Genomic DNA, 17,118 nt, shown 5'->3' on the forward strand with positions numbered 1-17,118 from the left:
TCAAGCATTCAATAAAGCTACAGACCATAGCAGTGAAATGGTCTCATCTCCAACAAGCCAAAGTAAAGTTCAACACAGGTGTAAGTTGGATAAGAGGCCAATATGGAGATGAGTCAGGTTTCTAAGGTTCAAATCCCGGGGATACCAAGTGACTTCTTTGTTCATCTTTTCTCCTTTTTCGTTTCTTCTTTCATAGCAAAATTTTCAATCAAAGGTAACATCACGGTCTTGAAAAATGGCAGCGGATGATCATCAATAAAAAAACTTCACCATGCTTGGTATTTTTACCAAATCCAATTTCTGCAAGGTCTTGAATGAAAATCAAAATTGATTGTTGTGAATCCATCTTGAATACAACATACACTAATGTCACTAAAGTGGCTGAAAATGACTTCAGTGAGTTGCCCTTATGAGTATCACTTGAGCAAAACTGTGGGTGAAAAAGTCCTAATCTATATCGAAGGTCTAGCGCAAGAAAGCATCATCTGTATACTGAGTGTATAGCTGCCCAATGCATGCCATGTTTCATATTGTTTGAAAACGAACATTATATAATGCAGAAACTGTCAAATATCTATAGGGCAGCTATTGCATAAAGGGCATTCTTGTCCCTAGCTCTGCAGTATTCCCCTCACTAATAGAGTGAAGAGGTCTGTCTGAAACATAATGGCCTCATCCCAATGGCATAGTTCAATAACCTCAATTAAACAATCATAGTGCAAAATTTGACTTCAAGTTGCAGAGTATGAGTTTTTATACCCAACTTTACAAAGGTCATTCAATGAATGTGCAAATATATTGGGGTTAAAGAACTGCCCTGATAGATGAGCATGTTGTGGATCCTAGTGAGGGTCTGTCTGAGAGTAAGATATAATATGGGATATAATCTTACCATGCATACAAGTTCTGCTGTATGCATACAAGACATACAATCTTCGGGCATAAATCAATGTGTTTGACAAAAAACAAAGTTTATTTTGCCATTTCATGTCAGTCAAAGCAAACATTGGAATGTCCCTAAAATTTTAAAGTTCTCAAAATGTGCCAAGAATTGCTATAGGTCCTTTAGGGGAACTTGTGTTGTCTGTTTGAATGGAAAGTGAGAATAATCTACTTCGACATAGATGCTTCTTGCTTCTTGCTACAAAGGCTAGTAATTTAATAGGTTTTTAATACTAAATTAAAGGTCTGTAAAATCACAGTTCTAGCATATCAGAGAATTGCAAGTTTTGCAACATGGTTTCTAAATGGAAAACGTCCATTGACTTTCAGATCATAATCATTAATGTAACTCAGGGACTGTCTTTTGGAATTTGCAGGAGAGCATTAAATAGCTCTTCTGGAACTTTCAAGGTGAGCTGTTTAGAGCATTTACAATAGAATGTTTACAAGGAGAGAATGGTCAACTATGGAGAGCTAACAATCACTCTCCTAGATCAGATTTAAGGAGAGCGATTGCTCTCACTCTCCTCAAAAGGCAGTCCCTGGTAACTTATGGTGGTGCAGCGGTAAACTAAATGCATCTAGAGTCATGAGTCTAGGTTCAAATCTCTGCAGAGCTGACGCGTTGTCCATTTGGGCAAGGCAATTTTTTGCCTATCGTCTCAATACCTATAATCAGTGAAGAGAAATTCCCGCTAAAGTACCGTAATTTAACATCAATTGATAATGTTGGTTGTTGTTGTGATGTATACAGCATCACCTTGCCCATTCAAGAGAGGAGAATCTTACTATAATTCACCAGAATCTGTCTGTTTGTGTGTTTGTCTGTCTGTTTGTCTGTCCGCCTCTTTTCTCGGAGACCGGGGGTCGCGCGTTCCTCAAACTTGGTGGGTGGGTGTAGCTTGGTATGAGGAAGAACGAGTTTATATTGGTTAGTGGGTCAAGGTCACCCAAGGTCATCCAGGGGTCAAATTAGTAAAAACTGTTTTTCTCGGAGACTGGGGTCGACGTTCCTCAAACTTGACGGGTGGGTGCGTCTTGACCCGGGACAGAACAAGTTTGTATTGGTTAGTGAGTCAAGGTCACCAGAGGTCATCTAGGGGTCAAATGAGTAAAAACTGTCATATGGGCATGAAACTTGGTGGGTAGGTGCATCTTGACCTAGGACAGAACAAGTTTGTATTGATTAGTGGGTCAAGGTCACCCAGGGGTCATCTGAGGTCAAATTAGTAAAAACTGTTTTCCTTGGGCATGAAAGTTGGTGGGTACAATGTACAGTCAACTTTTATAGTCAAATTTTTGGAAGGTCATTTTGGGGTCATCCGGGGTCACCCAGGGGTCATCTGAGGTCTAATTAGTAAAAAATGTCGTATGCGCATGCAACTTGGAGGGTACAATAAACTTTTAGAGTCAAATTTTTGGACGGTCATTTTGGGGCCATCCAAGGTCAAATTACTAAAAACTGTCATATGGGCATGAAACGTGGTGGGTACAGTCAACATTTAGAGCCAAATTTTGGAAGGTCATTTTGAGGTCACAAGGGGTCATCTGAGGTCAAATTAGTAAAAACTGTCCCTACGGGCATAAAACTTGGTGAGTACAGTCACCATCAGCCAGGTAATCGCGACAGCCGAGAACCGCCAAATACGGGTAACCGCCTAGTCCTACTATAATTCACCACAATCTGTGTGTGTGTCTGTCTGTCTGTTTGTCTGTCCGCCTCTTTTCTCGGAGACTGGGGGCAGCGCGTTCCTCAAACTTGGTGGGCGGGTGTAGCTTGGTATGAGGAAGAACGAGGTTATAGTGGTTAGTGGGTCAAGGTCACCCAAGGTCATCCAGGGTCAAATTAGTAAAACTGTTTTTCTCGGAGACTGGGGGTCGCACGTTCCTCAAACTTGACGGGTGGGTGCGTCTTGACCCGGGACAGAACAAGTTTGTATTGGTTAGTGGGTCAAGGTCACAAGGGGTCATCTGAGGTCAAATTAGTAAAAACTGTCATATGGGCATGCAACTTGGTGGGTAGGTGCATCATGACCTAGGACAGAACAAGTTTATACCGATTAGTGGGTCAAGGTCACCCAGGGGTCATCTGAGGTCAAATTAGTAAAAACTGTTTTCCGCCTATTTTCTCGGAGACTAGGGGTCGCACGTTCCTCAAACTTGGTGGGTGGGTGCATCTGGACCTCAGACAGAACAAGTTTGTTTCGATTAGTGGGCCAAGATCACCCGAGGTCATCCAGGGGTCATCTGAGGTCAAATTAGTAAAACTGTCGTATGGGCATGAAACTTGGTGGGTACAGTCAACTTTTAGAGTCAAATTTTTGGACGGTCATTTTGGGGTCATCCAAGGTCAAATTACTAAAAATCTATATAATAATACTGGTAGTCTGTGACTCTGTGCCTCTGTCTGTCTGTCTGTGACTCTGTCTGTCCGCCTATTTTCTCGGAGACTAGGGGTCGACGTTCCTCAAACTTGGTGGGTGGGTGCAGCTTGACCCCATACAGAACAAGTTTGTATTGGTTAGTGGGTCAAGGTCACCCGAGGTCCTCTCGGGGTAAAATTAGTAAAAACTGTTTTTCTCGGAGACTGGGGGTCTCACGTTCCTCAAACTTGATGGGTGGGTGCGTCTTGACCCGGGACAGAACAAGTTTGTATTGGTTAGTGGGTCACGGTCACCAGAGGTCATCTAGGGGTCAAATTAGTAAAAACTGTCATATGGGCATGCAACTTGGTGGGTAGGTGCATCTTGACCTAAGAGAGCGCACCACCAATGATTGCGCCATTGGATTACACAGGGAAATACGCACGTTTGGATGGCGTTTTGTCACTGCAAAAACGTAATATGGATAAAAAGTTTGGTATCAAATTAAAGCTTATCATGTGTAGAATATTTTTCTTTTAACAGAATATATTGGTGACCATCTACTTTTTTTGTTTTTTGGCCTTAAAGAAAAAAGCGTGCAAATTTAACCCTAAAAATCACTCAATTTTTGAAACCGGACATTGTCCAAATTCGCGCCAAAACTCCATCTCTGAAATAAAACATTGGGACTTTTTCTCATATTTTGTCATGTAGACACTTGTCGGAAGCAAATGAGCTGAAAATGGGCAAATTTTGACTATACGTTTTGAAAATAAAGCCGCAACAAGCTCAAATAAGCGGTGGACTATTTTAACCGAATTTCACTGGTACATAAATCGTGGAGTGATTTGGTGGTGCGCCCTCTTATAAACGTCAATAGTTATCAAAATCCAATTTTTTACATTTTTAAGTAAACTAGAGACAGTTTCTAGTCATTTCCCAAGATTTCATCCCTCTTCGACTTTCCGTTCGGAAGAAATGGTGCTCTAAATATCAGTTCGAATCACCAAAAGACCCCAATTTCAACGTGTTTATCAACATGCAGAAGTTTGAAGAGGTTGGACATAAAATTGAATGTTTTATGCAAAAGATACTCTTTAATTTTAATTTTTTAATCGTGAAAAGTACTTTATGTGTGTACAAATATTTTAATACCTTAAATATAGGCCTATTTACATAATTGAGTCAAATTACCCCCCCTCTCTCGTTCTCTGTCTTCAAACTAGGCCTACTGATTTTGGCATTTTAAGCAAAAATACAAGTTTTATACGTTATTCTGATTTGGTATAAATCTATAGCAAAAGCGCTCATATAAGTAGATTTTTGATGCTTTTCTTAACGTCAGAGACCTGTATTTTTGGATAAATAAAAAAAACATTATTGCTAAAACTAATCACAAATGTTATTTCAAGCATTTGCGAATGAAATAAAATGATTTATTAAGACTTCTGCCCTTATTCTATGTTTTTTGTAAAAATGCGCGCATACCATAGCAACACACTTTAAAAGCCGCTTATAAGAGAGCGCACCACCAATGATTGCCCATTGGATTACACAGGAAATACGCGCGTTTGGATGGCGTTTGTCACTGCAAAAACGTAATATGGATAAAAAGTTTGGTATCAAATTAAAGCTTATCATGTGTAGAATATTTTTCTTTTAACAGAATATATTGGTGACCATCTACTTTTTTTTGCTATTTGGCATAAAGAAAAAAACGTGCAAATTTAACCCTAAAAATCACTCAATTTTGAAACCGGACATTGTCCAAATTCGCGCAAAAACTCCATCTCTGAAATAAAACATTGGGACTTTTTCTCATATTTTGTCATGTAGACACTTGTCGGAAGCAAATGAGCTGAAAATGGGCAAATTTTGACTATACGTTTTGAAAATAAAGCCGCAACAAGCTCAAATAAGCGGTGGACTATTTTAACCGAATTTCACTGGTACATAAATCGTGGAGTGATTTGGTGGTGCGCTCTCTTATAAACGTCAATAGTTATCAAAATCCAATTTTTTACATTTTTAAGTAATCTAGAGACAGTTTCTAGTCATTTCCCAAGATTTCATCCCTCTACGACTTTCCGTTCGGAAGAAATGGTGCTCTAAATATCAGTTCCGAATCACCAAAAGACCCCAATTTCAACGTGTTTATCAACATGCAGAAGTTTGAAGAGGTTGGACATAAAATTGAATGTTTTATGCAAAAAGATACTCTTTAATTTTAATTTTTTTAATCGTGAAAAGTACTTTATGTGTGTACAAATATTTTTAATACCTTAAATATAGGCCTATTTACATAATTGAGTCAAATTACCCCCCCCTCTCTCGTTCTCTGTCTTCAAACTAGGCCTACTGATTTTGGCATTTTAAGCAAAAATACAAGTTTTATACGTTATTCTGATTTGGTATAAATCTATAGCAAAAGCGCTCATATAAGTAGATTTTTGATGCTTTTCTTAACGTCAGAGACCTGTATTTTCGGATAAATAAAAAAACATTATTGCTAAAACTAATCACAAATGTTATTTCAAGCATTTGCGAATGAAATAAAATGATTTATTAAGACTTCTGCCCTTATTCTATGTTTTTTTTAAAAATGCGCGTACATAGCAACACACTTTAAAAGCCGCTTATAAGAGAGCGCACCACCAATGATTGCGCCATTGGATTACACAGGAAATCATGCGTTTGGATGGCGTTTTGTCACTGCAAAAACGTAATATGGATAAAAAGTTTGGTATCAAAGTAAAGCTTATCATGTGTAGAATATTTTTCTTTTAACAGAATATATTGGTGACCATCTACTTTTTTTTGCTATTTGGCATAAAGAAAAAAACGTGCAAATTTAACCCTAAAAAATCACTCAATTTTTGAAACCGGACATTGTCCAAATTCGCGCAAAAACTCCATCTCTGAAATAAAACATTGGGACTTTTTCTCATATTTTGTCATGTAGACACTTGTCGGAAGCAAATGAGCTGAAAATGGGCAAATTTTGACTATACGTTTTGAAAATAAAGCCGCAACAAGCTCAAATAAGCGGTGGACTATTTTAACCGAATTTCACTGGTACATAAATCGTGGAGTGATTTGGTGGTGCGCCCTCCTAAGACAGAACAAGTTTGCATTGGTTAGTGGGCCAAGGTCACCCAGGGGTCATCTGAGGTCAAATTAGTAAAAACTGATTTCCGCCTATAACTCGGAGACTAGACGTTGCACGTTCCTCAAACTTGGTGGGTGGGTGCATCTGGACCTCAGACAGAACAATTTTGTTTCGGTTAGTGGGCCAAGATCACCCGAGGTCATCCAGGGGTCATCTGAGGTCAAATTAGTAAAAACTGTTGTATGGGTATGAAATTTGGTGGGTACAGTCAACTTTTAGAGTCAAATGTTTGGACGGTCATTTTGGGGTCATCCTGGGTCACCCTGGGGTCATCTGAGGTCAAATTAGTAAAAAATGTCATATGGCCATGAAACTTGGTGGGTACCAATTTTTGGACGGTCATTTTGGGGTTATCAAGGTCAAATAACTAATAACTGTCGTATGGGCATGATACGTGGTGGGTACAGTCAACATTTAGAGCCAAATTTTGGAAGGTCATTTCGAGGTCACAAGGGGTCATCCGAGGTCAAATTAGTAAAATCTGTCCTATGGGCATAAAACTTGGTGGGTACAGTCACCATCAGCCAGGTAATCACGACAGCCGAGAACCGCCAAATACGGGTAACCGCCTAGTAATAACATATTTGTGATGGATGGAGCCAATGATTTAAAAATAGAATTCTTGGTTTTGGTCCATTGCATGCAAACCATATACTGTGATTCACCTATGACCTAGTGTGTACAAAAATAGAACCCAATCCTTAGTATTGACAGGCTACAAAAAGTCAACGAGAGGACAAACCAGAGCTTCCTTGCTAGCTGTGGATTTATTTTCTGTATTTTGGAAGCTTCAAATATTGTTTGGACAATTTCAAATGCCAAAAGGACATAGGACGATTTCAAACCGAAAACGTAGGACAAATTCAATACAAATATACCAAAACACGGGATCATGAATTTCAACATAGGACAACCAATATCAAATACTGTATTCATTCCATTAACTCAATAACTGCCCATGCCCCTATAAGTGCCCACCCAGTAATTTTAAACAAGCAAACTGTGATGTTTGTTTATCAACTGCCCATGTGAATTTGATCATGGTCCGAAACATGACACACTGATAATGATCATGGATGAATATTTTGTGCCCTTTTAACGTATTGTCGGTTTTACAATGTAAAAAATAAGCGCCAACCCAAAATGACTTTCAGTGCTGGTGCTGCCCTGGGCAGTTAATGGAACAAATACAGTACCTAAACATCTATCAATAATATTTCAAAACTAAAACATACATGCAAGGACAATTTGAACCATCTCTATTGAAATATCTCTATGTTCACTCTGTGAAACCCATAGCCTATTTCAGCGGCATAGCTGGGATTTTTTCCAGGGGGGGCAAGCCTTTATGGGGTGGGGGCCCAAACTAGGGGCGGGGGCCCAAATAGACAATTTTGCCAGGCTTATTGATAATAATCGTATGGTATTGCATATCATATGGATTTCAATATCTCTCTTTCCCTCCTTTCCCTCTCTCTTCTCTCTTTTTTCTCTCTCTCCCTCCTTTTTCCTCATTTTTCCTTACACTAGGGGGCAGGGGCCCAAATAGGCAATTTTTATGCGGGGGCGATTGCACCCCCCCGGTTCTCAAACAATCATCTGCTAGGGCACAGGCATTAACAATATGTTAAAACACAATTATTACCTGTTCTGAATGCATTGGGACTGGGTACATAAACTCATACCCCTCAACTAGTCAACTTGATGTTAAATTATGAGATATGACTGTTGAATTGAGGTCAATGAATTATGTCACTGGAACTGTGTTAGCTCATAGTGGGCCTCTTTCAATATTTATAATTCCAATTATATATTCGCCTTCCTTCAATAACCAGTCTATGTTCCTATATAAAAGAACCTGAGGATCAGTAGAATTGGGTCACAACAGATCACAATCAGCATGCTATTGATAAAGGCTTAACTTTATTCTTGTGTTTGTAACAGTTACCATGTGGTACACAAGTTACACAACCTACTTTCATGATTGTATCTATGCTGGCAAAGTATAATAATTTAAGACAATTTGACTACAGTACTACAAACAAAATATCATCATTTCCAGTGACACAGTTGAAAAAGTTCATTGATTCAACGATCATATGTGACGTGTCATGTCAAAAGGAGACACTTTTGGGCAGGATCGTAAATGGACAAATATCCAAAAATCTGGCCCGGGGTGATTTTTTCATAATTTGGGTTTGTTGCGAATTTGTGATGTTATGAATGTTAAAAATATTGTCTGATAGTTTCAGACCGGAATATAACTGGCATCTTGTATTTTTTGAGACATTTTTCAAGGTAATTCCTATTCTCAACATTGTCAATAATATTTTTAAAGGCCGATATCTCAATTTCCAATTTTATAATACCATAACTTACAAACTCAATATCTTCGCTTAGGAATGTCCGATTTCATTGGGGAAAATGGTGTTGTGGAGCAAAATATCTCTACATTTAAGATAAGTAAAAACCTCAATATTGATAACCTGCCCAAAAGTGTCTCCTTTTGACATGACACGTCACATATACTCATGCATACAATATTGGGGTTATAGAACTGCACCTTGACAGTTTAACATGTTTGGGATCTCAGCGCTATGAGTTCCAAAAGGCTTATGAGTAGATTTGGATGTAGAATCATTGTAAGCTTTTCAAGGAACGCATGATGGATCCAGGTGTACAACTACCAAAGAACATTGTAGACTTATATGTATATTGATACATTTTGATTTGATGTCAATTGAGCCTATTGAGGTGATATTTTCATAGGTCAATTTTAAGCTCTAATGATAAAGATAAAACACAGTCTAATTTGGAAGTCATTCTTTAATCCGACAATGAGGACAATCATACTTGAGAAGCAAAAGTGAGAGCATAAGTATACATACTTTTAAGCATTTGGAGGTATTAAAAGCTATGTGATACCCTTACATACAGCATACATTTGATGCGTACATTGTACCTTTGACAAAGCGGAATCTAAGCCTCTTGAGGTGAGCCCCAAGGGTCCATCTTGGGTCCACTCCACACTTTTGTGTTTTAGAATCCATAACCCATTGTGTTGAAAGCTTGAAAATAAGACAAATTATTATAACTTGGTCTACACAGGAAGCATTGTCCAAATGAAACTGTGATGTGGAATAAGCATCTGTTGAGCAAATGAACACGGTGAAGGATATAGCCACATTTTACAAGAATTTTGTGATTGCATGAAATTGAAAGCAACATTTCCTTCCAATTGCAACAATTTCCAGGGAAGGCCAGAGAGGTTGCTGAATCCACTTTTTCAGCCCTGTACGACCATTATGTAAACTACTTGTATCGCGTACAACAAAAATATTCAGGTAGACTATCTAATACCCAATTATAATGCATTTAATATTTTTGTATAGTATATGTAATACAAATCTCTTTGGAATACCATTGGGCAGTTCAGCTAGTTATACCATTTTATATAGCTGGCCAGGTAGGACAGATATTCCAGTACCAACCCATCCGTCAGTTTCCCAGCTGCAAGACATATGATCCGCCCTATTAGCTGACCTATATTTAAAATTAGTACAAGAAAGACAAATCTGCAGATGATAGCTATAGCTGCCCTGGGCACAATTAAGTACACTGTTGGTTTAATATTAGCTCAAGATTGGGTCTTGATTGTAGCTCAGAATGTTAGGGTATATGTCTATAGGCCGTATAAAATTAATGTTTTGTTTTCGTCCAGAGGATTTTTATAAATTGAGAGAGAGAGGGAAACCTCCCTTCAATGTAAAATTATCATTGTTGGTAGTTTTCGGGTCTTTTCCTACAGACTGCTTGGGGAAAGGAGGATGCCCTTTTTCTTTTTTTTTTTTTTCTTACATGAGATTCTGAGGGATAAACCCCCTTAAGAGGGTACTACACCCCTGGCCAATTTTGCCTATTTTTGCATTTTTCTCAAAAATTATAGCGCATTGGTGACAAGTAAGATATGTATTATCGGGGCAAGGACAACAACTACTGTACTGAAAATTCAGCAACTCAAGGCAAGTAGTTATTGATTTATTGATCAAATATTGGTTTCCCTCATTTTTGACTTTAACTCCACAACTGTTGTCTGTACTGTGCAGTAGTTGTAGTCCTTGCCCCTATAATATACATATCTTACTTGTCATTAATGCGCTATATGTATAATTTTTGAGAAAAATGAAAAAATAGGCACAAATTGGGCAGGGGTGTAGTACCCCCTTAAGTGCCACATAAAGACTTGGAAGTGATCCTTGCTCTCTAACAAACTTATTATTATGTAGGGAGGTTTCCTAAAGCATTCCAAAGTCTAAAAATATTTGAAAAATCTAAAAAAGAAAATAAATCTGACAAATCCCAGATATTGAGGAAGGAAGGAACGTGAACCAAAACATTTTTTTTTCCGGCCTGAATGACTGTATTTTTGTTGTAATGATTAAAAGGTATGCTTGGAATATTCCATACAGCAGCTATTATATATTAACGTATTTACGTCTCTCTTACACGGACAAGACCTATATTTTGACACAATTTGCAAGCAAGCTGTAACATAAGCGCATCTATCTTGAGGTGGTATTAGTCTAGCTGGTCCACCAAATGATGGTAGCGAAATGGCGTTGGAAAAAGAAACTGGGACGAATTAGTGAAAGAGATGGGAAAAGTACACTTGATTTATTAAAACTAGGATGAATAATTAGACGGTTTACATGTCTGCCTTAGTGTACTCGTGTGGAAAGACTTGAGATGGTGACATATGCAAGTTGGTTGTGTCTTGATATCGACAGATTGAAGGAGGTGAGATATGAGGTGGATCTCATCAGATAAGGCAGAATTGGTTATTGGGAAATGCATGACCAGAAGGGATTTTATTAACGTCCCAAACGACGATATATGCCCAAGAAATGAGTCCGTTTGTTCCAAGAAAACCTGAAGGAGCGTATCATCAACACTAAAGTAGGGCGATTGGCCGAATAGGTCAACCAGTGCCTGGTCACACCAGACGAAATGTTAGACATTGCAAGGTCGTGTAGGTTGCGTTTGATCTGTGATTTGATTGAGGTCTGAAGTGTGTTCATGGTGTGTGGATGTAAAACCAGGGGCCAATCAGCCGCCATAGTAGTTAAATAGTATTATTTTATTGTTATGAAATAGCATATTTACGCGATTTAGATAATAAATTATGATTCTATTACAAAAAGATTACGTGGATTTAAATACCAAAAAAGTTGCAGATCTTGAGAAGACATAGTTTCGTCTGTAGTAGCAGGAAGGATGGGACACCTAAGTATGAGGCTATGAAGTTCTCGAGCGCCAGTCAACATTTCCAAGTTCCATCTTTTATATGGGTCGGATCGCATGATTCTCATGATCTCATTCCACCCACCATATCCAAGCAACACAACCAAGGTTTTGGTACCGGGTATACAAAAGTTCTTGAAGGACTGGCGAGAGGCGAGCGAGATTATGAGTTTAGACATGGAATGAACAACACCGCTGCCACCAAAGTGCACAGAGGAGGACTGGAAAGTAGCCTCCTATTTTTGTATGAAGAAAGCCTCTATTCAAGTTCATGTCATGGAGAGAGAGAGAGAATAAGGGGTGGAGGGGATGGGGATCAGGGCATGGATGGGGACAACCCATGCTCTGCATCCCACCGCTGCCACCAAAAGTGTACGAAAAACAAAGGATCATTTACGGTCAACTGACATTGCATACAATAATTGATATCAATGTGGAACACCTTTTGTTGTAGTGTACCTCATCGCTTTGATTTGATTGACCGTCTGCTGTTGGTCATACTGATTTCATCGGAGCATGATGCATAACGTTCCGTAATTTGTATTATCGTTTTGAATTATATGCCAAAGGAGAATAAATTGACAGACATGCAACTTTGATGGACTATAGGAATGACCTAGCGATATGGCTGGACATGAAGGAAAGAGATCGAATACCGTGTACATGATGTAGCTAGACGATAGTATCCCCAGGGTTAACAAACAGTTGTCTAAATTAAATATCGTGTGTTGTGTTCAAACGGGAACAATAGTAGGAAAATAATAGCCCCAGAAGACAGTGGACTTGTGGATATTTTCTTCTCCAATTGAAGATGCGTCTAGAAGATAAAAATCGTGATTTATCATTAAGCTCCAGACATGCCTACAGTCAGGATTGATTAGTGTAAAGTCACGGTTTTTGATGCATGGCCATCATGCTGTGTTATCACTATAACTATTATACAATCGTATTTCAAGTTCCTATTTATACTTTTATTTGAAACGGTTATGTAATAAAACGGATCCGTTTCGTGCCAATCGCGAGCTGACAAGCTGTCCTCAAAAATAATCATACATCGAAGAAGCCTTTACATAAATCTGAATGGGATGACTCAAAACTCTGGCATCATAAAACCCAAAATTTCAGCTGTGCTGCAACAACGAAATAGACCTCCGGTTGCGCATTTGAACACAACAGTTTTCCTGAGATAGTCTGGACTCAGACTTGTTTGCTTACGTATGTTTGATTACCTGATTTGGAGCAGTATCACATTGTGTTGTCCAGACATGATTACGTAATCATATATATACTTGGGTCATTACATAATCAATGCTTGTACAAATCAATCTGACCATCTGACCGGCCGGCTCACAGTCACACTGCAGCAGTGCGTCCATTTTAGCTGTAGGCCATGGCCCTACACACCGAGCATTTGAGATCACAAGACTCTATATAGGAATGAATATTTGGATGAAGGCATAGGCCTACATAATTGTATACTAGTGAGTTACCCGCATGTCACGAAGTTGGAGTCCATCCACCTAGAAAAGAGGATGCTCAATGACCATACGGCCCCGCCATAGCCTAGGCGACCGATGATGGAGAAGCTTTACTGGAAGCCATTACACCAACGGAGGAAACGGCTCCGATATCCATCTTCTACAAGATCATCAATAATCAGGTAGCCTCAACACACAGATTAACCCATCTCAACCACATCACAGCAAATCAATCCGGAGACAAACTGGAATAAGCGAGTTCTAAAATCTTATCTAAAAGTATGCCATCAAAGAATGGATTCATATTTACTGAACCAACAACAGTGAAAGACACTGGTGCATATCACATCAGTGTCAGCATAAGCACCCAAAGACCGCGTAGGCCGACCATCAATAGCTGAAGGGAGAGTCGAGATCAAGATCAAAGTCTACATGTAGGCTAGCTGAAGGGAGAGTCGAGATCAAGATCAAAGTCTACATGTAGGCCTATAATGCCTGCATACTATTATTGAAAACGGATATGAAGGATTTGAACCAGAGGCCACTGCATTTTCGTATCCCGCATGTACGTATAAGTTCATTTGGGTATGGTAAGCTGTGTATAAGCGTGGGGGAGGGAATAAACTTCAACTAAACTAATTACTCCATGTATACTTCAATAAATGGGACCTTTCGAGCTCCAATATTGTACTCTATCGCGGCTTGTTATTAAAAGCTTAATATTGAACTTACTTCATCAGCCCATGATCAGTGCATGTGTACCTTTCCTGAATCAATCTCATTTTAATTCAATATAAGTAGGGGCAACCTAGCAGTTGGAGAAAGCTGTAGTCGCCTGCTCCGCAGCCAACTGATGATGATGACCTGGCAGGAAAATTCAAAGAAATCAGCCAAGTAAACTAAATTGCAAGAACCAATGTCATTGGTCATCTTTATCATCAGCATCATCATGACCTGTTTGACCAGGAGCAAACTTGTCTGGCAAAAATTGGGCTGGGGAGAAGCAGCGAAGAACATTTCGCCATAGACCATCGAAGTGATGGTCGACTGGTCGACACAATAAAGTAGAAGAGCGATCAAGAACAGAACATTTTGACGGAACTCAACCTCCGTGGTCAATACTGGTCGATGGTCAATAAAGTATCATATCAACACTGAACTTTTACCAGAGCTCGAAAAGTTCCCACGAAAATGTTGAGTGTAAGTAGGTTAAAAATTAGGTAAAAAAATATTGATAGTGGCGGAAAGAGGATGAGCGATTATTTTGCTTTCGCTATCAAACTTGGATTATGTTACCATACTCGATGATGTAACACGGACAGGCTTGATCAGATCATGGATGAACGGATTGGATGTATCGTCGGGTCGCTCTGCCAATATTATAAATGGTGTGTTTTTAGTCGGGGGATACTGTCTGGCGCTCATGCAAATTAATGCCAAGAAGACGAATCTTCATCGTTGTTGAAATGTCGACGGTAAGTGACTTTACCGGTTTGTGGTCGCGCTTTTCCACCATTGCTATCTCATCAATTTTCCTTTTCCTTTATTAGCAATAAATGTATAACTATTTTTTATAAATAAAATCATACACGTGGGAAGTTATGACCTGATAATAATGATAATGGCTTCGTTTGGTGGGAAATGGCAAATATTGTTATCTAATGAAAATAAATTATAAATAATTAAATATGCCAATGTATTTTGGCGAGTACGTCTTATTTCTGTCTGGATCATCGACCTTATGGAATATGCCACGCCCATTTTGTCTGGCACGGAGAAAAATCGCGCCGGATACTGGAGAGACGGAACAAGTTTTATGAAGAGAACGTAATATAAAAGATATGCTTGTTACCATGTTGCGAACTGTCTGGATTGGTTGCCGACCTGTGTTGATGACGTTCTATCTTCCTTCGTGAATTGGAAAATACTGGTGAGAGCTATTAAATAGTTATGATTTTCAATTCATTTTTATGCATGAAGCAGAAGTTCAGTTGAGTGAGCAGGGATTTATGATATTGATTTATGATATTGGTATTTATTGTTTTGTCTGGGCGATATTTCCATTTCTGCGACTGTGATTTGATTGGACTATCGACTAGCAAATGGCTCGTCATTGAGCACTAGAAATAAAACGTCTAAATCGTGAGTATATACAATTCGTACGCAAAGCTTTAAGCTTTCTTTATTTTTAGCTATTTGTAGAATGTCATTTTTGGAACAATAGAACGAACGAAGAGCTTGCATTACATGCTAAAATTACAAAGTTATAACTGACAAGAAACATGATTGCATACTGTTGCAGTGAACTTGCAGAACTTACCATGCTTTTTAATACCGCGTGTTTGCCAGCCGGCCGCGTGTTATCATGTTTATTAAAACCAGACAATGTTCTCTTTTCATCGATAGCTGTACCTGCTGGCTTGAGCATGCCGATACATTAATGTTCAACCACGTGGTGGCCCGGTCGGCTGGCCAGCTATCAAAGCGTTCAATGTACCGGCCTGTCGGGGAATATGTTTACAGTACATAGTAGTACATACACAAATCAGCTGATGGCGAATGAGTCATAACAACCTTGAATTTACGCGCCATTTCTAGTGAGGCGGGATTTCCCCGTGTGATGTGGCAATGTGCCAAAAGTCACCCAGTGCAGCTATAGAGAACCTTGGAAACCAGTGGATATCATCTTCTATTAAGTTCTAATCTGTAGGCCCTATACTTCTTTCGTGATCATATCAGCATTAATTTGGACAGTTCATCGAGGTAGTTCACTACTCATATTTCCCAGTGCTATTGCCATGGTACTTGGATGCACATTCAAACTTTATCATTTCTTCGGTTATGATTGTTTTTGATAGATCATATAAAACCATGTAAACCAGTATAAGCTTATATTTTAGTCATATGGTTGCATAGGCTATACATTTTAAATCCAACATCACACTTTTGTTTGAGTTTCCAAAGTTCTCTTGGGGGGTATTATTCCGAGGTCATTTAGTTAGAGGTGAAAGGTCAGGACAACTTTTGAGACTACTTTACTTCATGGTTTTATTTCACATTGAAGTCATTGCAAATACAGGGATGGCACCAGGAAGTTACTGAGAATTGCATTTTTTGCCCAAAATAATGGGAATATTTTTGGTGACTTTTCTGGGAACTGCAGTGGGTGGGGAGTCATGGGCCAGTGCCGCTGACTTCAGATTTTCAGGATAGGTGGGCCATGGTCAGAAACTTTAGCTCTTTTTTTTTTGGGTGGTGTGCAAGGTTATATACTGAGGTCAAAGTTCATTTGAGGTCAATTTCATGCTTCCATTCGCTCGGATGCTGTATCTTGTGAATGGATAGGCAGATTGACTTATGATATTTAGGATAGGTGGGCCATGGTCAGAAACTCTGGCTCCCACTCTGGCTACTTTTTTGGTGGTATTCAAGGTAATATACTAGGGTCAAAGGTCATTTTCTTGCTCCCATATGTCCGGATGCTGTAAATAGATAGGCGGATTCAGATTTTCAGGATAGGTGGGCCATGATCAGAAACTCCGGCTACTTTTTTGGGGTGATGTTTTTAAAAAGTGTGACCCCTGTCCTGCTGTAGCTTGTTTCCCGGTTGAGCCCCCATAAATGGTGCACATGAGTGCTTGGTCATCCATGTTCGAGGACCAGGTCAATTGTCAGGAAACAGATCTGTTTCCAAAAATGTTGGCCTGTATTCATTGAAGAAGATTGTGATATGACCATTAAAAAATGTAAACATTGCAAAAGAATTAAAAGCAACTTTATAGGCCAATAGTATACCTCAACCTGTGTATTGGCTCCAAAATGATGTATGCACTCCATGAGCCAAAATCACTGAGAGTCTGCTGAT

The 17,118-nt window shown here is 39.1% G+C and overlaps 1 long non-coding RNA gene across 1 annotated transcript in view; it reads left to right on the forward strand.

The window, feature by feature from the left end:
• The window catches only part of LOC140168908 (uncharacterized), a 130,101-nt gene that overhangs the window by 4,383 nt on the left and 108,600 nt on the right, over positions 1–17,118 (forward strand). The window lies entirely within an intron of this gene.

This window comes from Amphiura filiformis, chromosome 14, assembly GCF_039555335.1.
Source record: "Amphiura filiformis chromosome 14, Afil_fr2py, whole genome shotgun sequence".
Lineage (NCBI taxonomy): Eukaryota > Metazoa > Echinodermata > Ophiuroidea > Amphilepidida > Amphiuridae > Amphiura > Amphiura filiformis.